This window comes from Lissotriton helveticus, chromosome 3_1, assembly GCF_964261635.1.
Source record: "Lissotriton helveticus chromosome 3_1, aLisHel1.1, whole genome shotgun sequence".
Lineage (NCBI taxonomy): Eukaryota > Metazoa > Chordata > Amphibia > Caudata > Salamandridae > Lissotriton > Lissotriton helveticus.
Window position 1 is genome coordinate 895811358 of NC_136061.1, and position 22606 is coordinate 895833963.

Sequence of the window (22606 nt, forward strand, 5' to 3'; positions counted from 1 at the left end):
CATGCGCCATCTATATAGAAAGTGTTGTTGCTTTCCACCCGTCAATGGTGCTCATTTTATTGGCTTTCAAAGGATGACAGTTTCAGTTGCGTTCTTCTAGATTTGAAACTCTCAAGTGCAGATTAAAAGAAAAATTCTAATGAAAATGCCTGGCACACTGGTCCACGCAAACGCGTAGATGATTGAAAGCCTGTATGCAAATATTAAACATGTTGCCTTTCCCCACTTTCCTGACTCGACCAACACCCAGGTTAAAAAGATGGCCAAAGTTTTTACTGTAATGCATACGAAGCAGATCAGTGTCCTGTTTTCAAAACTCAAAATGTTAATAATTTCATATATAAATGCTAATGAATATGGTTAAGCAAGTGACGTACTTTCTCTCTTCACACAGAGCTCTCCAGAAGTCCATAGGAGAGCAGGCACCCAGGGCCAACACTTTCACAAGGCGCGGTAAAGGCTGCTCTTGCCAACATTAAAAGATGGCTGAAAATCCTTGTGTGTGTGTGTTATGTTGTCTTGTAAAGCGCATGGCTACCCCAGCAATGGGGCGTCCCAGCGCTGTAGACCGCTGGGGAACCCGTCCTGGCTTTCCCTGTGAGATGGTCCCTACTGGGTATCTCCAAGGTGAAACCAGGCATCCCCGGCGTATGTGGGGGGCTGTTGTGGAGATGAGGCAAGTTAATGCCCAGAGTTGCCGAGTGTGATCCCTGGTTAGAGTAGGCACCGAAGCGAGAATTATCGAGTCCGCTGACCCTGGTCCACGACCCTGCCACGTCGGGAATTGAACCCTGGTCCTGGGCCGTCCTCTGCTTCCGGGTCTGCCGCCTCTAACCAGTGAGCCACAGCACTCCTTGCTCCATTCCTCTACGCAATACTTTCTGAAGAGAGCTTTTTGACCTCTAAAGGCTTGGCTACTATTCCTTGAGATGCAGGCAGCTAAAGTCATAATGCATGACTAAATGACTTGAAGAGGGTAGAACAAGGCAATGAAGGGAGTTGGGGGGAGGGGGGGTGTGGGGGGGGACAACTCAATCTGTGCCAGTGGGGAAAGTAGGGCGAAATTACGTTCCAGAGCAAACAGCCCTAAAAATTGAAGGATCTTCCACCTAAGTGTTTTTATCTTTCCAGTGGAAGGGTACAACCGGTTTGGTCAGCCAGCATTAGGTGTCTGGTCAGTTGATAGAGCAAATCTATTTATTTTTATCAAGCTAATTTTCATTGAGTTATATTTTATAGTGATTTCTCCATCCATCACTTTGGTGTCTGTGAGGGTAACACTATAAGGACCTAATTACGAGTCTGGCGGTGGGGCGGCGGTGGCGTCTTCTGACCACCACATTATGACCTTGGCGGTAATGCCGCCCTGGGACCATCGACTCCGCCAGGGTAACGTCATTCCCTGTTGGTGACACGGCGGTCTTGAGGCAGTTATATACTTGACAGGACTGCCGCGGTCTCACCAAGCATATTCTGACTTTCCTCACCGCCACTGATTTCAGATGTAAAGTCCATGTCCTGCTGGAACTGGGGGTGCATACACACAGGGGGCCGGCGCCCTGTGTGCATACACATGGAGTGAGGCACAAGGGGTGCTGTAGCAGCAGCGGCCTGTGCAGGTAAGAGCGGTGGAGCCGGGTGGGGGGGTTTTGACAGACAATAAAGAAGGAAAATTCTAACTATTTATTTAATTTTCTTTCGTGGTAGTCTATCGAATCTCCCCCCCAACAGGGCCCACCGCTCGTACCTGAACAGGCCGCTCCTGCCCTTTAGGGCCCCCTTTCTTTCCCCAACGCCACTATTTTAATGGAGAAAAGACCTTCATGAAATCAGTGGCGGTGAGGAAAGTCAGAATATTCTTGGCAGGACTGTGGCAGTCCTGTCAAGCATATTACTGCCTCAAGACCTCCAGTGACTAAAAAAGTCATAATATGGCAGTTGGTTCTCTCGCGGGTTTGACGGTGCGGCAGTTGGCAGTCCCGCCTCTGTACTGCCATATTCGTATTTGGGCCCTAAGTGGCAACAGCAGGCCCAGATGTTGGTCCTGAGATAGATGTGCCACAGGGAATCACGTTGCATTTCACTGAGGCCAAAAAAACAGAATGAAAAGCAACATGAAATATTTGTGTTTGGTTTTACAAGGAAAATGGCCTAATAGTCTGTGTTGAACCGTCTCTAGTGGAGTAGGTCAGACAATGGTTTTTGCTGTGGCATAAATGTGGTGAAAGCACTGAAAGGATTTAGCTGAGAGTGGTCCCAATAGACTTTACCATGCCATCAATCCCTTACTATCTAACTAATCTAAGCGAGTCATGCCAAGAGGCACGGCTGGGCCCACAGGTGAATTTAAAGCGCCATAGGATGCATGTGGCACTGATGAAACTGTATAATTTCTCAGATTACCCTGTGCGCCATTTCGGTGGAAGAGACCTAGCAGTGCTCGTTTCATTATTGTTTAGCAGTGAATTGGCCTAGCATTCCGGTCACATTTATTGCTGCTTTAAGGGAGTCAATTCCATCTTCTGCAAACGTATCTAAAAAGCAATTTAGAATTTAAACTGAAAATCAAATTCCTTCAGTTAAAAAAAGCAAACAGTAAAACATATAAAACTCTTTTTGCAATAATAAAATATTAACTGTAATATATAAAAAAAATTGTAATATAGGCACGATCATAATATTTATTTCAAATGAACAATTTAAACAAAAAATCTCAAAACCCATTTCCACCTACTAATTTTACTACTAACCTTCTACTGGGCAAGGGACATTAAATACCTAGCACCTCCACTCCAAATATCCCAAAACTACAACAACTGCCACCCTTCCGCAAGCTAAACCCACCTTTCATACCCAGTTTGAAATCTGCTATAGCGATTGAATCCCAGAAGAAAATGTTATAATGATACAATTGGAAGGAAAGGAAAGGGCACTTTTTGATTTTGGCTCAGTGAAAACGTAATTGAATGAAAATGTGATGAATGAGAGGTCCCATCAGACTCCGTTCTTCATATCTCAGAATCCTTCCTTCCACTGAAGCGGATTGCCAAAGAGCACACAGTTTGATTGGCCATTGAATCGCTGGGCTGTAGGCGTGCACGCTTCTGCTGAAGTAGCTTATTTTTTAGCAAGCACAAAGATGGCAATCATGAGAATGGATGCTGGAGTCATGACCTCTACTCATACAAAGGGAATAAATGCGCTCTTCCATTGATTGGCCAACAAAGGGACTGTACACAAGGCCAAGTGACAGCAGGCACGGCAACTGCTGTTTCAAGAAGCCGCTCCTATTGATGGGGCGCTCTCCTAAAAGGGAGGTACAGCTCATTATTCGATCAGTGGATGGTGATCAGTTCCGGCTGAACTTGAACAATGAGCTAGGAAAATAAGTAACCATCTTTGCTGGTTCTGGAGCTTCTAGATATAGACCCGCATTATGAGTGGGAGAACTTCCTCCCCTGGAGCGATAACTGAAGTTCTGACACTTCCAATGCTTTAGTGTGTCCAGGCCCACAATAATTAAGACCACAAACTCCTGACCCGATAATTTCAGGATTGGAGACGCCAGGCCCTGTTTAATGCTGCTGTGGCAGATCCAGGGGCAGTAGCACAGCCTGCAGTAGTACAGGAGGAGCAGACAGTGCACCCCCAGACAGCCTGAAGCTTGCCATGACCCGCAAAATCAGATAAAACCACTCAGAAAAGGACCTGAGGGCAGATTTACAAGCCCCTTTGCGCCACTTTTGCATCACTTTTCCCATGTTAAAAATGATGCAAAAGTGGCGCAAGGGCCTTGTAAATAAGCCCCCTGGTGTTTTCGCATATACGTGGTTATCTCTCATTCTGCAGAAAAAAGTCAGAATTACTGTTTTTGGTGGAGGAATACCCAGGAGCAGCCCGTGCAGGTAAAAGCAGTAGGGCGTGGGGCCGGTTTGGGGGGGATTCGACAGATGACCACGAGTGAAAATTAAATAAATAATGAGTTTCCCTCGCCAGCTTCAGTCGTAATTCCCCCCGCCCCTACCAGGCTCTCCCGCTCACCCCTCTTACCTGCACAGGCCCCGGCTGGGAATACCAGCTGGAAGCAGAGATTCCGGCCCTCTGGTTACTCCTGCACCAAAAACCAGAACACTCATAATGAAGATTTTCGAGTAATATGCAGAATGTTGAACCCTTACAACTTTCTCAAACTACTGAGTATCATTTCTGCAATAACCTGAAAATTAGCAGTGGAGACAAAGAGTTGAAAAAGTAGGTCGAAGGATAAGTACAACAATCTTTGCATGGAATTATCTCCTGTGTAACTTGTGTAATTATGATCATGGTTGTTAGATCTGGCATCATTGCCATGAGTCTCTCCTCCATTTTTGTCTGTTTGCCTCCTCTGTTTACGATGTTTTGCTGGAATATTGCTTTGGGCACTGTGCCACTGCTGATCAGTGCCACAGTGCGAGTGCTCCCTATGTTAAATTGATACATTAATTGGATTCCATGTTTGGCTTATTTGGTTTACTGTCGGTCCCTAGTATAGTGCACCAGGAGTGCCAGGGCTTGTAAATACAAATGCTGCTGGTGGGCTTGCAGCACTAGTTGTGCCACCCACAGAAGCGGCCTAGAAAAATAAGTCTAAGGTCTGCCATTGCAGAACCTGCGTGCAGTCTGGTACTGCCATGCTGACTGCGCAAGTACACCTACTTGCCAGTCCCTAAAACCTTCCCTTAACTTTATGTTAGTCACCCCTATGGTAGGCGCAAGGGCAGGGTGCATTGTAAGCATAAGGTAGGACAAGCCCTGATGTGTGTGGCATGTCCTAATAGTGAATTACAGCCCTTTTCGTTTTTCACTATTGTAAGGCTACCTGCTCTCCTTAGGCCAGACTGGGCTGCTGGGATTATTACACTATATAATCCTAAACGGACTCAGAGAGCTTGGTGTAAAATCGAGTTTAGTATCCCTGAACTCAGAATTTGATAACACATCCTTTAGGATGGATGATTTTTAGATTCTGAGTTTTGAAACTTGCACTTTTAGAAAGTGACTAGTTTCTTGTCTAACTGTCTACCGGTCTCTGCTGGTTTTTGTTTGTGTGACAGGAGCTGGGTGGCTCCAGAGGTCTGAATGAGTCAGTGTGGGGTGAATGAGGCATTTGCGTTTAGAGTGGGGGAAGAGTAGTTCCTGAAAGCCTGCCCTGCCTGACACAATACTGGCTCCACCTACTACCGGGCGACTGATGGCCCTGCCCCTGCCAGTGACAATACTGGCTCCACCTCCTGCTGGGCGGCTGAAGACTCTGCCCTGCACAGTGAATAGGCCAGGTGCCTCGGCCTGGCAACACCCACAACAAACCCAGGATGGGGGAAATCCCCCTGCATGGACAAAGGGATCAAAGCAGAAAAGGGGTATAAGAGAAGGACCCCTGAACCAAAGAATTTAGATCACTTCTGACAAGGAAACCTATACCAAGGACAAGAAGCCGGTTGATCCAAGGACTTGCCTACCCCTTCTGCCAGAGTGCTGTTTGCTGGGGGGAATCCTGCAGTTGCTTCTTTATTTTTTGCCAAGGAACAAGGAGAGAGGAACTGAGTGTGTACTCTCAAGCTTTGCCAAGAAAATCTCCAAGGGCTGGAAGAGTGCCAGCCTCCTGTTGAAGTCACAGGGCTAAAGGACTTCACCATCTGCTAAAATTGCCTGTTGCTGGAACCTGGGAGTCCAGCACACCTAAAGAAACCAGCAATCACGATGCCGCCGACGCCGCCGAATCCAGCTCGACATCGTGAGTACGACTCCAGTGTCCCGCACCTTCGACGCCGGCCGTCGGGCCCGATCGACGCCAGTAGCGACGCCGCTACCGATCGCCTCGACACCACAGCCCCTCTCGACGCAGTGAGCGCTGCTCACTCTTGCAACGACGACATCGACAACGACACCGTATCCTGCTTCGCCACCGTGAACGCTGCTCCGGCCCGACATCTCTCGACGCCGCTGCGGACAGCCCCGACTCCGAGGCTCGATCGACGCCAACGCCCCGACGCCGATACTTCTCGACGCCGTGGATCATCGTTTTCTTCATTCTAAAAAGGTACTGTGTTTGGGGGGTCTGTTTCGACTCCGGGCTCGACGTAGCGCTCCTTGCGGTCGACGCGAACCTTTGGAATAGCTTTGCCTCGACGTCGTGTGACTCCCGTGAGGGTCACATTGTTGCCAAGAATTGTGCTTAGAGAAGAAGAGTTACCTTTGTTGCTAAAGAACTGTTTACTAAGAAGAGACTTTACCTGAACTATTATTTTTCATTCCAAAGAGTATTTATTGAGATTGTGGTATATTTTTGTCGTTATTTGGTCTTGTGCTAAGCCTTATATAAACATCCTTATTTTTATAATACCTTCTGTGTTGCGTCCATTTGTGGTGTATGCACTTTATTACTGTATGTGGTCATAAATGCTTAACACACTGCCTCTGAGATAAGCCTGTCTGCTCTGCCAAGCTACCAAGGGGGTGAGCGGGGGTTATCTGAGTGTGTGATCCCCTTTCCCTGACTAGAGGAGGTGGGTCCCTATTTGTCAGAAGTGTATACCTCTGCCAACTAGAGACCAGCCGATTCTAACAATGGTCGAACGTAGAAACTGTTCCTCCAACACCTAATGAACTTTCAGGCCTGCCATACAGATGCCCATAGGTTGTATGAAGCTCACAAGCACCATTGACTCTATAGACCAATAGGCAATAAGCATTACAGCTATTTGATCTTTATGGTTCTACAGTAATAAGTCAGAACAAGCTGAAATAATGCCTTGATAACTTACTGGTAATTTTCATTACTCTGAGCCCTAGTGAGAGTGCCAGCGACAGAGTTCTATTACAGGAATACTCCTTTATCTTCTCATACTTGTCTTTGTGAATAACCTAGAACACATTTCAACTCCTTATTATCAAAAATGCAAAGCGGGCTGAGTCCATTCTGTTTGTACTAACTACATATGAATATTCTTTGAATATTCCCATTTCATTCCCTCTTTAGATGTTTTAGTGGCAACTCACAAAGATGTGTAAAAGTGCATAAAAGAGTACAACATAAGTGCTACTTTATACTCCAAAATGGGTTTGTGAATAGGCCACAAAGGGGCAGATTTATGTTGGGAATGCACCACGTTTGTGTCACGCAACTGCGGCGTAAACGTGGCGCATCCCTATGACCCATTTACAACGTGACGCATCTAGGCAAATGCGACACGTTGTAAAGCCCTGCGCCACTTGTGGGCGTTCCGGTGCAGGGTGGGCGTTCCGGGGCAGGAGCGCCTCGCAAAAGTGGCTGAGTGAAATCTATAAGATTTCACTCAGTCACTTTCAGGCCAATGCTGCGTCAAAACCCTGCGCCTGCTTGAAGCAGGAGTAGGTCTTGACGCAGCATTGTAAAGATGGGGCACCCCCGAGCCTTGCTGGAGCTGCGTCGCGCTTGCGACGCAACTCCAGCAATGCGCCACCTTAACGGCACAGATGCGTCACGCATCTGTGCCGTTTTTGCCCCATGGTGCGCCGCATTGTAAATGCGGCGCGCCATGGGTGGCGGAGCAGCAGCGTAAAATAACTGGCGCATCCCTGGGGATGCGCCAGTTATCATAAATCTGCCCCTATGTGTTTTAGTTTAGGGTTAGAATAAATTAATTCTATCTGTGTAAGGAGGCAAATCTCACAAGAGAAGGACTAGGATGAGGAAGGCAGACAAAGAGATAATGTTAAACGTGCATACCATAAGAATGATACTTATAACTAGCAACCCAAATATTTTAACACTGCAGCTAGAAATAATAAATTATCCTGTTCATAAATATGTGTCGTTTAGTATACAGTTCCTTTATCGGTGTTCTAAGGAGATAACTGAGTTTGGTTTTGCTGTAATATGCTTAGCTGAAATTAATTTGAGCAGTTTTTGGAACCACAAAGGTCCTTTCTTCAGAGTTAATAGCTGTTATTATTGACAGGGTATGCTTAGATTATACCAGAGTCACACTACATAGGATTGCGTATACTTTAGACAACTGAACTACACTGTCAAAGATTCTTACATCCTCATGGCTCTCAGATGAGTACTTTACAAGGGTGGTCACAGTGGCTGTCATTCCCGCAGCTATCGTATTCAGTTATGTATCAAAGGGTCTGTGTACATGCCTTTAAGGGGTACTCAAGCGCCTGAGCAAGATTCAATTTACTTGAACGGTTTTCTAACATTGATCAGACCCTTCTAGTCGATCAAACTTCTTGAGAGGTTTTTGCATAATCTATTGAATTTTCTTCCTAATAACAAACTGGAGGTGCAGCACGCCCATCAAATCTCCCGCATATTATTTTCGATTCTGTTTAGCTTTAGAAACGGTTACGGTTGTCAAATTCCTCAGTCCTTGAAGGGAGACAGTTTAACAATTTCAGTCCAAACCCAATGATGATGATATTGAGTTTCAGCGAATGATCAGACAAACATAACAATTTAAATGAGCTGCAAGATGGCTCAGTGAGCCAAACTCTCACTGCTAACAACATATACTGTTAATTGCAGATCATACACTCAAATCCTAACATACCAGAGTACCCTTAGATATAGTAAGCTTTAATATCCGTTATCTCAAAATTGGAAGGCCCATGAGAATGGGACTGGAACCCATTCCTCAAATCGTATTGTGTATTCGAGGAGGTCCTCTGAAGAAAAGCATTGTGGGAAATCTTTAAACAGACCAAGTGTATCTGCCTCTTACCACTGACATCACTTCTATAAGCTTGAATTTTGTGTTTATACTGACGTTTCCAGGTATACGATGCTATGCGGAATGGGGAGCAATGGAGCACAGTAAATCAAAGGTTTTAATAGGAAAATATTTTGAGATAATGTAAAACAAGCGGGCATGAAGGGGTGTGGCCAAGGCGGCGATCATGGCGGACGCAGCTTGAGAGAGCTCCGTCCCGCCGATCCGATATCCTGTAGTTATCCTCTGCTTCCCCCACCCACAAGTGCCCGAACCGACGGATACGCCCACCGGACCTTGCAGCGGAGCAGCGGTGATTGTTTGCGGGCTGTGGAGGCTTGCTGAGCGGCGATTTGGGCCCTGGAGCGGTGTGGCCTGCGGCCACGAGTGGAGCCGGGGCTCTCGCCTGACGGCAGCGGACCGGAAGTGGGGCGCGGCCGGCGTGCTGCAGAGGAAGGAGCCGGTCCCTGCCATCGAAACCGCGGAGGCGGCTGCGGAGAAGGTACCCGGGACGCACTTGGGGAGGAAGCCGCAGATAGACTGCTGAGGGCCCCCGCTCCGCATCACCAGCTAACTCGCGAGCAGGATCGGCGGCTGGGCGGGCTGCCGCGATGTGCGGCGGCGGCCGTTCTGTGAAGCGGTGGAGTGCCCCCCCCCTCCTTCCCTGGCGAAACAACTTGGCTTCCCTCCTGCAACGGAGTGGTGATCCTGGGTGCTGCTCAAGAGGGGGGGGATTGAGACACTTGGCCTGGGGGCGCGACTCCGGCGTCCCCCCCCGTGGTGCACTGGACATTCTCCTCTCCGGGCACGGAACCGCTGCAGGGCCACAGGGCAGGCCCCGATACGCGGAGGAGGCGACAAGCAGTGGAGTCTGGCCATACACTGCCTCGCAGCAAATAGGCCCTGTGGGGGCTGTAGACTGGCTCGGCGGTGACGGCCTGCGGGTCGGAGGTGGTGGCCCCCTCCTGGAGAGCGCCATACGGAGCAACACACGTGGCCTTGGTCCTGGCGTTGGCCCATTTGCAGGTTGTTGGAGGGGAAGGCAACCCAGTGGAGGTACAGCCAAAACGCATGAGAGTGGCGCCCTAAGTAGTGGCGAGTTTGGGCCGAGAGGGGGGCCTCCTACGCCTTGTTGGTCCTGCAGCTAACACCTTGGACCTCACCTCCACATACCTTGGCAGCTATGACGCGGGGCGGCAAGAGCGGATACACCTCCAAACAGGGCACCATAGACAAATTCACAGGACCGCCGGGGGGTGCTGGAGCGACTGGGGGCCCTCCTGCGTCTGTCCCTGACAATGCAGCCCTCATGGCGGCGATAACGCAATCCCGGGACATGTTGGATGCAAAAATTGGGGCGGTTGGAGCTGATGTGACATTGCTGCGCCAAGACCTACGCAACGCAGTGGCCCGCATATCGGAAGCCGAAACTAGGATTACTGTTGTGGAGGAGGATGTCGCGACCCTTAAGAAGAAGGTGGCCAACATGGAGGGCATCCAGAGGGGCCTTACCCTGAGGGCAGAGGATGCAGAAGGGCGCGCCCGACGAAACAACCTACGGTTTGTGGGTTTTCCGGAAGATTGCGAGAAGGGTGATATGGAGGCCTTCCTGACCAGCTGGATAGAAGGTTGGATGCCGCCAGAGTCCCTAACGCGCTGCTTCATAGTCGAACGGGCGCACAGGGCGCTGACCCAGAAGCCGCCGGTGGGAGAACGCCCTCGATCTGTGATAGCCAAGCTCCTTAACTATCACGACCACGACACGATCCTGCGACAAGCCCGTCTGAAGGACCCTCTGCTATATGACAATCATAAGATCCTAATTTTTCCGGACTACACTAAGCTAGTGCAGAAGCAGCGCCAATCCTTCACTGAAGCTAAAGCGAGGCTGCGGGGTCTGAAAATTCAATATGCCCTGCTCTACCCGGCCCGTCTGCGGGTGGTGTTTCAATCCAGGACCCTGTTCTTTAATACCCATGAGGAAGTCTTCGCCTGGACAGACGAGACGGCCCGCATTAGAGTGCACACCCCCCCGGGTCGGGAGTCAGACTCCTCCACGTCTGGACCCCCGCGGACTCCACGGCGGTCGCGCAGCAGAAGCAATTGGAGGTCCCGCTCTAGGAAAAACCCCTCCACGGAAGATGGGGCAGCGGGAACTACTGGGGCTCCTGACTCTCAATATCCGGCGTCTTAGCTACCGCAACGACAAGTGATGGCTCCATTGAGATTTGAGGGGAGAAGGTTCGCTCCCCCCCCCGATCTGAACGGCGGTGGCGGACTGAAGCAAAGGACTTCATTTGTACAAGTAACTTTGTGGTTTCGGGGCATGGGTGGGGGGACGGCTTAAGGAGGGCGGGCTTGACCCCTCTGTTAGGTCTAGTTTGTTAGTGGGGGGTTTTGGGGTAGCGATGGGGGTCCATTGGTGGGGTGGGCGGTCTGTCTCATGTTGGGGGCAGGAGTCACGCAAAACCGCGACAGGTACTTCATTGTTCATTGAGGTATGGGGTGGGGGCGGGGGGGGTGTTGTGGGAAGTTGAATGCAGTTGGGGTGGGGGGGTTGGGGCCTGAGGGAGGTGGGGGGAGAGGGCTGTCCTGCTCACGATTGTCTCGAAAGATGCTGTTGTGGTGTTTACGCTTGTTGAGCCTTTTGCCTGATGTACAAATTCATCTGCGTTTAGATGGGGGCTGAAAACCTTAGGCGGGCGCAACTTGGTGCCCTCATGAGAGTGATGAGCTGGAATGTGAGGGGTATGCTAGACAAGATCAAACGGGGGGTGGTGTTGCGACAGGGGAAGAAGGAAAATGTGGATGTCCTGATGCTGCAAGAGACACACCTCATGGGTAACAAAGCACTGAGCCTACAGAGATATGGGTATGATCAGGTCTACCACGCGGGCTTTGGGAGAGGCTCCAGGGGGGTGGCCCTGCTGATACATCGTAGACTGGCCTTTAAACACACCAAACACTGGATAGACCCCCAGGGCCGCTATGTCTTTGTGCATGGGACGGTGGGCTCAGAATCGGTGGTTCTTGGGAGAGTTTATGCTCCACCCCCGCTGCAATGGGCCCTGATCGAAAAACTCTTCACAGTGTGGGCCGAGATCCCTGAGAGACTTGCGGTGATAGGGGGGGACTGGAACGATGTCATGCAGTGTCGACTTGATCGCCTCAGACTCCGGGGGGACCCCGCGGTTGATAACCCCACTAAATTGCATGACATGGTGAGTGGCCTGAGAGGGAATACACGTATGTCTCGGCCGAGATCCCTGAGAGCCTTGCGGTGATAGGGGGGGACTGGAACGATGTCATGCAGTGTCGACTTGATCACCTCAGACTCCGGGGGGACCCCGCGGTTGATAACCCCACTAAATTGCATGACATGGTGAGTTCCCATGAGAGGGAATACACGTATGTCTCGGCGGTCCACCGCTCGTTTTCGAGACTGGACTACATTTTCGTTCCCGCCGCGGTCATTACCAGGGTGGTCTCGGCGGTCATCCGGCCGCGGGGACTTTCGGATCACTCCCCCGTGGTTGTGGAGGTTGCCCTCGACAGGGAGAGGCGCCCATTCAGGTGGCGACTCTCCACCTGGCATTTGCAGCAAGAGGCGTACCAGCAACACCTAGAGGTGGCTATCGCCCAGTACTGGGAAGAAAACCTTGGTTCGGTCTCCGACACACGGACGGTTTGGGAGGCTGTGAAACCTACGCTGGGCGGGGTAGATATAACATGGTGTGCGGCGGCGCTGCGCAAACGACGGGAGGATCAGGTGCGGGCCGCAGCGGAGGTGGAGCGGCTGGAAACTCAATGTGGGGTGGCGAATCACTTGGAGGACGTAGGGCAACTTTTGCTGGCGCAACAGACATACGCCTCTCTCCAGCTAGACGAGGCCCGCCAGATCTGGTTGGCGACCAGAAGTAGGATCTATCAATGGGGCGACAAGTCCAGCACCATGCTTCATAGGCTCTGCCAGAAGGTGTTCCAGGCACAGGACCTGCCGGGCCTTAGGGACGACACCGGGGCCTCCATTGCTGCTCCAAAAGACCTTGCGAACAGCTTCGCTGGCTACTTTGCGACAGAGTGCACCCCGCGGGACCCTCTCTCGGCACTTCATATTGATAAATTTATTGCTGATCTCCCACCCCGCGCGCTCTCTGATGATGTGCGTGAGCTCCTTGAGGCCCCACTTTCGGCAGATGAATTGGGCACGGCGCTGGGGGAACTCAATACGGGTAAGGCCCCTGGGCCCCATGGTTTCCCGAGTGAATTTTTTAAACGCTATCACCTGCAGCTGGGACCGCACTACAAAGCCGCCCTAGAGGCGGCACGAGAGGAGGGCCTACTGCCGGCGGACTGGAGGCATGCGGAAATTGTTGTCTTTTGTAAACCCGGTCGGCCCCCGGACCGCCACGAGTCCTATCGGCCAATTTCTCTTCTAAACATTGAGGCCAAAATACTTGCTAAGGCACTCGCAAATGGCCTTCTTCCCTACATATCGGAATTGGTCCATCCGGATCAAGCCGGATTTATGCCCCGCAGGGCGACGCGGCACAATATCAGACAAGCCCACATAGCTGTGGAGGCGATGAGTGGGACCGGGGATCAAGCGGCACTGCTACTAGCCGATATCGACAGGGCCTTTGATTCCCTGAGTTGGGCCTACTTATTTGCCCTCCTTCCGCACCTTAACTTAGGGCCCCACTTTCTGTCCTATACCAGGCTTCTTTATACCAGTCTGACGGCCTCGGTGAGGGTGGCGGGGGAGGTGTCGGCGACCTTACCGATAGGACGCGGCACTCGGCAGGGATGCCCCCTCTCGCCTTATTTGTTCGCGCTCGCTATGGAGCCGCTGGCGTTGTGGGTCCTGATGGATGCACAGCTGAAGGGGTTTGAGTGGCAGGCGGGACCGTCGGACAGAATCACATTGTATGCGGATGATGTCCTGTTCTTTCTTACCAACGTGAACCGCTCCGGGCCGCGGGTCCTAGACATCATGAGAATCTTTGACGAGGTCTCCGGACTCTGCTTGAAACCACAGAAGTCCACCTTATGGACTTTGGGGGATCACTTTGAAGTCGGGCCGTGGGCCTCGACACTGCAGAGAGCGGTCGGGGGCCTTAAATCTTTGGGAGTGATCCTGACAACCATGCCGACGATAGCCTGGGAGCGCAACGTGGTTCCTTTATGGGACAAAGTGCAGCAGGAAATGAAGTGCTGGTCCCGCATGCCGCTCAATATTTATGGTAGATCAGCTATCTTCAAGATGGTTGCCCTGCCCAGATTACTGTATCAACTACAAAACCACCCGTTCCCAGTCCCGCCGCAATGGTTTCGATTAGTCAACTCGGCTCTGGGTCGCTTTTTGTGGGATGGTGGCGCGGCGAGAGTTGCGCTGCGAACCTGCTTTCTATCCACATACTGTGGGGGACTGGCGACCTCAGATATTCTGTCGTATTACCAGGCTTCACATTTAGTGGTCCTGAACGACTGGTGGTACTGTGACGGGGGTGACCCGGCGTATGCCCTGGAACGCTTCCTGATAGAGCCTGACTCCCTGCATACGGTCTTATACTCCCCCCAGCTGCGAAAGAGACTGCCTAGAGCAACACAAGTGGTGTTTCAGGTATGGCGGCAGGCACTGCGCCGTATGGGATGGTGGGGAAAGCTAACTGGAGAGACCCCGCTTTGGCATAACGGGCAACTCCCAGCCCTGATGTCCCTTCCAGGGTTTAGGGGCTGGGATTTAATAGGTATTTCCACTTTGGGCCAGGTCCTCAGAGGCACCACGCTTAAAACCTTTCAGGATCTCAGTGCAGAATTCAATATGCCCCGCACCCAGTTCTTTTGCTATTTACAGCTTAGGCACGCTTTGACGCCCGCGCTAGTGGGCTTGACTACACTACCCGAATTCAGCCCGATAGAAGCCAAAGTCTTTATGGGGGACTTGGAGGACCGTAAAATATCCAAAATCTACCAAACATTAGTGACACACTGTTCCTCAGACCTACAGCCCTTAAGAGATCGCTGGGAGCGGGATGTGGGAGAACTGGAGGAAGAGGACTGGCGGGAGGCTCTTGAGTCCCCCAGGGGAGCGGCAATAGCAGTCCGTTTACGACTAATACAATTCAAATACCTGCACCGTGCATATTATACCAGAGAACGATTGTGGAAGGCAGGGCTGATTGAGTCCCCGGCGTGCTTGCGATGTGGTTACGAGTTGGGCACCCTTTTGCATACAGTGTGGGAATGTTGTGGCCTGGCGAGGTTCTGGAAGGGTGTGTGGGACTGTTTGTCAGAGGTGCTGGGGTGGGAGCTCCCTCGCACGGCGAAATTGGGCCTGCTCCATGTGCTTGAAGGGGTGGGTGGGAATGCGTACAAGCGGCACTTGCTACTACTGGGACTGACACTGGCCAAACGTGATGTGGCTCAGGCCTGGAAGGACCCTGGGGTCCCAAGGTGGCCGGGTGGAAGAAAGGCCTGGACTTTTGCATGGGACTGGAGCGGCCGGTGTTCGAGGCCAGAGGCTGTCCTACAAAACATTATAAAATATGGAAGAGATGGGCGGACTATAGGGGATTGTGGCTGGAGCCCCCACCGCCGCCAAGGGGCGAGGAAGGGCTGATGTAGAAGGCATATGGAGGCTCGGCTCTTTCCATGTATGATTGTATACTTCACATAGCAGTGGTGAGGAGACGGGGTGTTGCAGGACGGGGGGGAGGTTGGGTAGTTGGGGGGGGGAGGTAGAGGGTGGAGGGCATTTTCATTAAATGTATCGCACAGCATGACCCGTGATTGTAGTCACAGTCCCTCCGGGGTTCGGAGCAATGTGGATGTTTATTTCTGCGATTCAATAAAACCAGTTTTGAAAAAAAAAAAAAGCGGGCATGCCACAGATATGTTGTAGTATCTTCTGCGTTAACCAAGGTGATTGGTTGGATCTGGGAGTCTCCTTACCAGTGACCACATCCGGCATCTGATGCTGTTTTTCTGATTGTTCGAGTTTGCTTTTATATGTGCAAAGAGTGGCAGCTTTCAGTGGAGAGGTCAGCTGCATGTCTATCTCTAATCATGTATAACAACCCTTGCCGTTCCCTAGCCCTCACGCATGGACAGTTTGAACCAGGGGTTGTTTGAGGCTTCCATAACTCATAGTTTGAGGCTAAAAGCTGTGCTGCTCTCTATTGTCCATGTCCGGCATATTATCCAAACTAGACAAACACTTTCTGTACCATAAGGATGCAGTGATCATGTGGACCGTTTCCGATGGCGGCTGGCAGCAAATATGGCAAAAATGAAGGCCCGTGATCTGCGTGGTGGTAAGAAGAAGGAAGATCTTCTGAAGCAGCTTGATGGCCTCAGGGTTGAATAGTCGCGGCTCCGGGTTGCCAAAGTGAGTGGTGGAGAGTAATCCAAGCTGTCTAAAATCCGGGTTGTCCGAAAATCCATTGCCAGAGTCCTCACAGTCATCAACCGGATACAGAAGGAAAACCTGCGAACATTTTACAAAGGCAAGAGGTACAAGCACCTTGATTTGAGGCCCAAGAAAACTTGTGCTTTGCGCTGTAGACTCAACAAGTACGAAGAGGGTTTGAAGACCGAAAAAGAGCGTTTATACCCAATGCGCAAATTTGCAGTGAAAGCTTAAATGTGTGGTACAAAATAAAGGCAATATCATTGAGTATTCTAAAAAAATGAAGATGAAAAAAATATCGATCGTGTGTATAAGAATTACCACCATAATTATAAACATCAGAGCAACTAAAAATAAATAAGGGTGGCACCTAGAAACACCCCAAATACTGCTTACATCGGCCATGCATCCCTAACCTTTTAGTCCAATTCCCTATTTGCAATATATTCAGCTGGTTTTAAGCTCAATGTATTAATCTAACATAATATTTGGCTCATCTAATGCTGCCTGCGTCATAACAGGCAGTAGGCCTGAAAGTCAAAATGTTAATTTTCAGCATTTCGGCATCTCTCCCCAGCTCCCAGTCAGATTGGTCACACTGCCCCAATCGTAGGACCTTTTCTTCCATTAAGGCTCGTGGCACAAAGGAGGGCACTTCACGCTCAGATCTTGTATTTGCTGCACAGGATAAAAAACAATGCTTCTGTTTATTCTTGGGAAGCACGCAGAAGCTGCTGTGTCTTCTTTTAGCTTCCCACACACGGAACTTGTGCAAGGTTACATTTGTAAACAGATCGTTTAACCAACGTGCAGCAGAGAAATCGAAAAAGCCCCCTATTGCCTTTAATAACAGGATCAGGAGAAAATGTGCACAAAAAAATATGTGATGAGTGAGCATTCACAATTCAGATTAACTACAGAAATGAATCTACACAGTTCACTTTAGAAGAGTACCTAGAAACAGTACTTTAGCACTCAAACCCGTTCATTTCACAATAGTCTGCGGCACATATAACATTACCAAACATATAGAAAACGCATGCATACATATGGCAACAGTAAGCCGGAGATGATTCTTAAATGGTCAACCAGTTTATTCCATTGTTTTGGAGCTTGACAGTAGAATGTTTCCTTCAGAGTTTTTTTCCCCCACCTTTCAAAATTACCTGCCTTGCTGATATTTCCTCTTGTGTTTCTCGCTCCACCTTGGTTTACAAGTTGATGTTTTTGGGTAGGTAGGTGAGTCGAGTTCCGTGCTTTATGAGTTACAAAGCATTTTAAAGTTAATTATCTATCAAGGGGAGCCAATTACATTCTTTTAATATTTCAGTGATGTGGCCTGACTTCTCTGAGCCAGCCTTAAGTCATGCTGCAGCATATAGGATGACGATGAGAATGATGAAGTATTATTGGTTTATAATTTGGTCCATCCTCAAAACTCACTTTAATAAGCCTTAAATTGATAAATGAGGTGGAGGCATGATTAGCATTTTTGAATCAGTACTAATAGTAATGCTCAATGGTTTAACGGTTGCCATGATTCCTTAATTGATAATTGTTACTTCACGCAGCGGCGGCTCCTCTGCAATGGCGGGGGAGCGTCGCCCCACTGCCTGGCTCAGAGCCAGCAAATGTAAAATAAAACGGTGTTCTTGCATTGTTTTATTTTGCATTTGCCGGCTCTTAGCCAGTGCTGTTAGGGAGGGGCGGGGCCTAGGCATGGGAGGGAGGAGGAGGAGTGCTATGTGCACTCCACTCCCTAAGTGCTCATGTGTGTTTGGCCATCCGTCTCAGGCCAACCAAAACACACATGCGCACTTAGGTTTTCTCCAGCCTGCTGCACTCAGCGGCCAGGCTGGAGAAACCCCACAGACTCCCTGGTCTGAGCAGGGTGTCTTTTGAGCCCACTCAGGCCAATCCTCGCGCTGCTCTGCAGCACAGGGATTGTATGGGTGTCAATCCCAGCGGCTGCTGGGACCCAGGAAGAAGACGAGAGGTGGCGCAACGCTGGAGGCGGCAGACGGATAAAGGTATGTTTTTATTTTTAAAATAATACATTATTTCTAAACCCCCCTGCGCGACCTCCCCCTGCCCACACTCGCCCTCCTACCCGACTCCTCCCATGCTCCCCCTCCCTTACCACCCTTATTTGTGGCAAACGCCACTGGTTTCATGGCCCTAGTTTAAAGTTAGTGAAATCTCTTTTTTAATGAGCATATTGTGGGTCATCCTCTACCACTGACATTGCATTTTAAGCATGTGACGGGGAAAGGAGATTTTACCCACTCATGTAGGTACTCACCGTACATCTAGGTTGAGAAAGGAAATTCAGGGGCATATTATCAAGAATAGCGTTAAAATTATTGCCGCTTTAGCGGCATGGAAACTGACGCTAAAGTGGCGATAATGGGCTTGATAATATGCCCTTGTGAATTCCCATAGAAGCCCATGTTCACACCAGAACCTGGCCTTCACACCAGAACCTGGCCTTCTCAATGTTTTAAGCCAGTATAAAGACGGCCCATAGGCAATTTGTCTATGTTACATTTGTGTGAATCCTTTATGTCTAATCTCCTGACAGTGATGCAATTGGAGGCAATTGTTAAACTGTCCTCATATGGGCATGGCTGTAATCCATCCCTGCCCCTGCTTCATCGATTGTAGTGGCAGCTGTGGGGCAAAGGCACAGCCATCTGCTCTCCGATGGGTGTCAAGACTTATGCAACTGGCACACAATAGGCACCAGTGCCAGGTGTCTGCAGCAGCCCTTTCAAATGATATGCGGCACCCGGTTTGAACCATTTTAAAAGTAGTGTCATGCTGCTGTCGTGCTGCAGTGAGGCCACCTCATTTGTGAGCATGCGCTCATGGCACATATATGTACTGTGTGTTGGTCTGTCAGTGCATGTACTTCTACCCACAGGGTGTCTTCAGCCATGACTGTATGCCAGGCTGCACCTACCGGGCAAGATTCCAAAGAATAGCGGGCAAGGCAAAATAGTGTCTGATCAGTGAGTAATAAATACACATGACAACCATTGCTTGTGACAGGAGGACATTTATTTTTTATAAGGTGATAGCATTTTTATTGGGTAAATAATCAGTGCAATTCTCCTTTCTGTATCACTATTGAAGCTCTGCTGCCTCGCCCTGCTGTTCCTGGCCTTGCCTGTATGTAATCAGGAAGCTATCTCAATGATTCCAGCAAAGCAGGCACAGAGGCTTGAAGCCCTGTCTCCCCCTTCCCAGAGACTAGGACCCAGATTTATTAAGGACTTACCTTCCCTTGTGTGACGCAAGTTGGCGCAAGACAACACAAGTTCTTAAATGAGATTTGCAAAGCAAAGGGCTATTTGAGTCATCTCGTGTGACTTTGTAAAGAAATGTAACGCCTCGCAGCAGCCTGCACTGCATTGTTACATTTCGATGTAGTAGGCACTTGGTGTGGAGCGTGGGCGCTCCGATGCCTCCACCCATGGAATCTGATGCAATTCTCGATTTACTAAAGTGTGTAAACCTGGGATTGTGCCACAATGGTGTGCCTACCACACAGAGGCGTATAGAGGAGAAATACGTTTATTTCTCCTCATAACTTCCTTTTTCTATGTGTGATGCATTCTACATTACACATAGAAGAGGAAATGCCTCTTAGGATTGTTTTGTGCAGGAAGGTATGTCTTCCTGCACAAGAACAATAATGCCTGTAACACAGGACCCTTGCAGCATGACTCAAGAGTGCCTGCATTGGCTCTAGGCAGTCTCAACTCTGCCAGAGCAGGTAGAGAGCTGAAGAGCAACATATCTTAGTACATAGGTCACTGTTCATCCCTCTCCCATTATCACAACGTTACAGAGCAACTTTGGTTGCTGCCCTGCGCTGTGTGAACTTTTAGTAAATATGCCCTTAGATCTGGGCTGATCAAGAAACAGCTGTTACAAGTGCAGGTGAGATATGTGGTGTCTGTAAGAGAACAACACACTTCTCCCTGCACCAATCTCTCCAATTTTTGCTCTTCAATGAACCCTGATGGCTCCCTGGTGGTCCAGCTTCTGTTTGTTTAATAGTTAGCTGGAGAGAGAGGCTTCTGTGATCTGAAGCATAACTGTGTCTGTAGGGCTGCGTCTGTTGTACGGGTCATTCCTCATCGAGATTGGGCCTTCCCTGAGTGAGAAGCTGCTCATCCAGGGCCTCATGGTCTCCCAGGCAGCAAGATATCCCCATTTTAGGAGACCAGTGCCACTAAACCAGAACCAAGGAACAGGTTTCCAGCCTTAATAACTCACTCACAGAACTCTGCTGATTTCAGAACTGGAAACCCCATTTCAATCCGTCTAGGCCCAACATCCTGGGATTCTGGGCAAAATACGTAATCTGTTCCTGCCTTATAAAAGAAATCTGATCTGGTGTAGAGTAACTTGGTGGTCATTTAAAGTGTTCCGATGCCTTTGGTCTACGTTTGTGCTATGTAAAACAGTATTGTTTTAGTGTGTTGCTTTCCAGATTGTTCTGCTGTTCACTATTGTTAGACTTGGCATCCTTGGTGTGGTTTACCCCCTAACTTTTTGCCTTCAACCCACTGTTTGCAGACTTCGTTTTTGTTGGCTTTAGGACTCTGCACACTTTCCCACTGCTAATCAATGCTAAAGTGCTTGTGCTCTCTCGGCAAAACATGGTAACATTGGCTTATACACAATTGGCATATTTATTTTACTGGTAAGTCCCTAGTAAAGTGGCAATGCCTGTTCCCTGGGGCCTGTAAATAAAAAGCTACTAGTGGGCCTGCAGCACCGTTCGTGCTATCCACTTAAGTAGTACTTTGAACATGTCTCAGTCCTGCCATTGCAGCCTGTATGTGCAGTTATAAACTTTCATTTCGGCCTGACAAAATTTGCCAGGCCCAAACCTTCCTTTTTAATACATAAAAGTCATCCCCAGGGTAGGCATGAGGCAGTCCAAATGGACGAGTCCAATGTATTTTAAAAGTGGAACTTTTAAGATTTACATGCCCTGAAATTCGTTTTCACTACTTCAAGGCCTACCTCTCCCAAGGGACAAACATTGGAGTAATTCATTACATTTAATAAACTAGAACTTCCAAATGGGAACAGGTAACTGTAGGAGAGTAGGGTCTGCTTTCCTATGGTCACCCCAATTTTTGCTTTTTGCTTCACTGGTTTTCGACTTAATGTGGCTGTGGGCCTGCTAATCAGACCCACAGCCTGCTGCTCTCTCTCTAAATTCACATACATGTACTTTAGGTACATCACCAATTTGGTATTGGGTCACCTTATCAGCCCCTGTACAGTGTACTATAGGTACCCAGGGCATAGGTGCATCCAAGGCCTACCAGGGGCTGCAGCATATCTTTTGCCACCCCTGGCTGGCCATCCAAACAGACACAACTGGCTGATCACTCAGCTGGGGCAAGGTCGTGTAATCACCCCTTGCTTAGATATAGTATACCTATATCTAAACCTATATCTGGACACATATATACCTATAAGTCACTCCTATGGCAGGCCTTAACAATCCTGGAGGCAGATTGCTTGGTTTTATGTGAGATGGTGCTCTAGCATGAGCTGAGCCTTGCTGCAGCTTTCGGAACCATTTCCTTATAGCTGTTCCAGGGTATTACCATACCATATACTCTTAAGTGCATTATAATCCTCGCGGTTATTGCTAACTTTGGTTTGGCTTTATCAAAACATGTTGTGTAAGGTGTCATACACTTTGGAATACTACTCCCTCGCCAGTTCTGGCGACGGGGGTAGCATTCCACCCTTCTAGAGGGAGAAGACATGTAGCTTTACTTAAATGCGGTTAAATCTAACCAGAGCCCCAGCATCACAAAATGGATGCTGCTGCCACCGACACATGTCTGGCCTCCTGCTGCTGACCGAAACTCTGGCAGGGGAGGCCTGGACAAAAGGTATCCTGTCACAGGGAGGTGTTACACCATCCCAGACAGGAGATAGTGAATTGAGGCAGGCAGGGCGAGTGAAACTAGACACTGCCTGGGGCGCACAAGGCTCCCCATGCATAGCCCAGTTCAAACCGGTCCTGGGGCACTCCAGCCCCAGCTCTGGCGCGAAACTGGACAAAGGGAAAGGGGTGTAACCACCCCCTTCCTGGGTCCCACCCATAGGAGGGACCTAACAGGATATCCAGCCCCTTGATTTGGAATAAAGGTAGGAGCTGTGCCCATTGAAGGCAGATAATCCTGACTGAAAGTTTGATACAGAACTCTGGACCCTTCGAGATCCCACTCGACGTGGAAGACTGAAGAATCTCCCTTGTGGTCAAGGAGTGACCACCCTGTGCAAACAGGCACCATCCAGCGCCCAACAGTTTGCTCTGTTGCAGCTCCATCCGGAGCTCGAGTGACAGAGATAAACAAGAACTGGATTCCCAGACATCCAATAGCTCGATCCACAACCACAGCAAAGCTGAGACCCGTGG

The 22606-nt window shown here is 49.5% G+C and overlaps 1 pseudogene; it reads left to right on the forward strand.

Moving 5' to 3' along the window:
• The first annotated feature begins 16017 nt into the window (after positions 1-16017).
• On the forward strand, positions 16018-16380 carry LOC144824778 (large ribosomal subunit protein uL29 pseudogene; annotated as a pseudogene).
• Positions 16381-22606: the final 6226 nt, after the last annotated feature.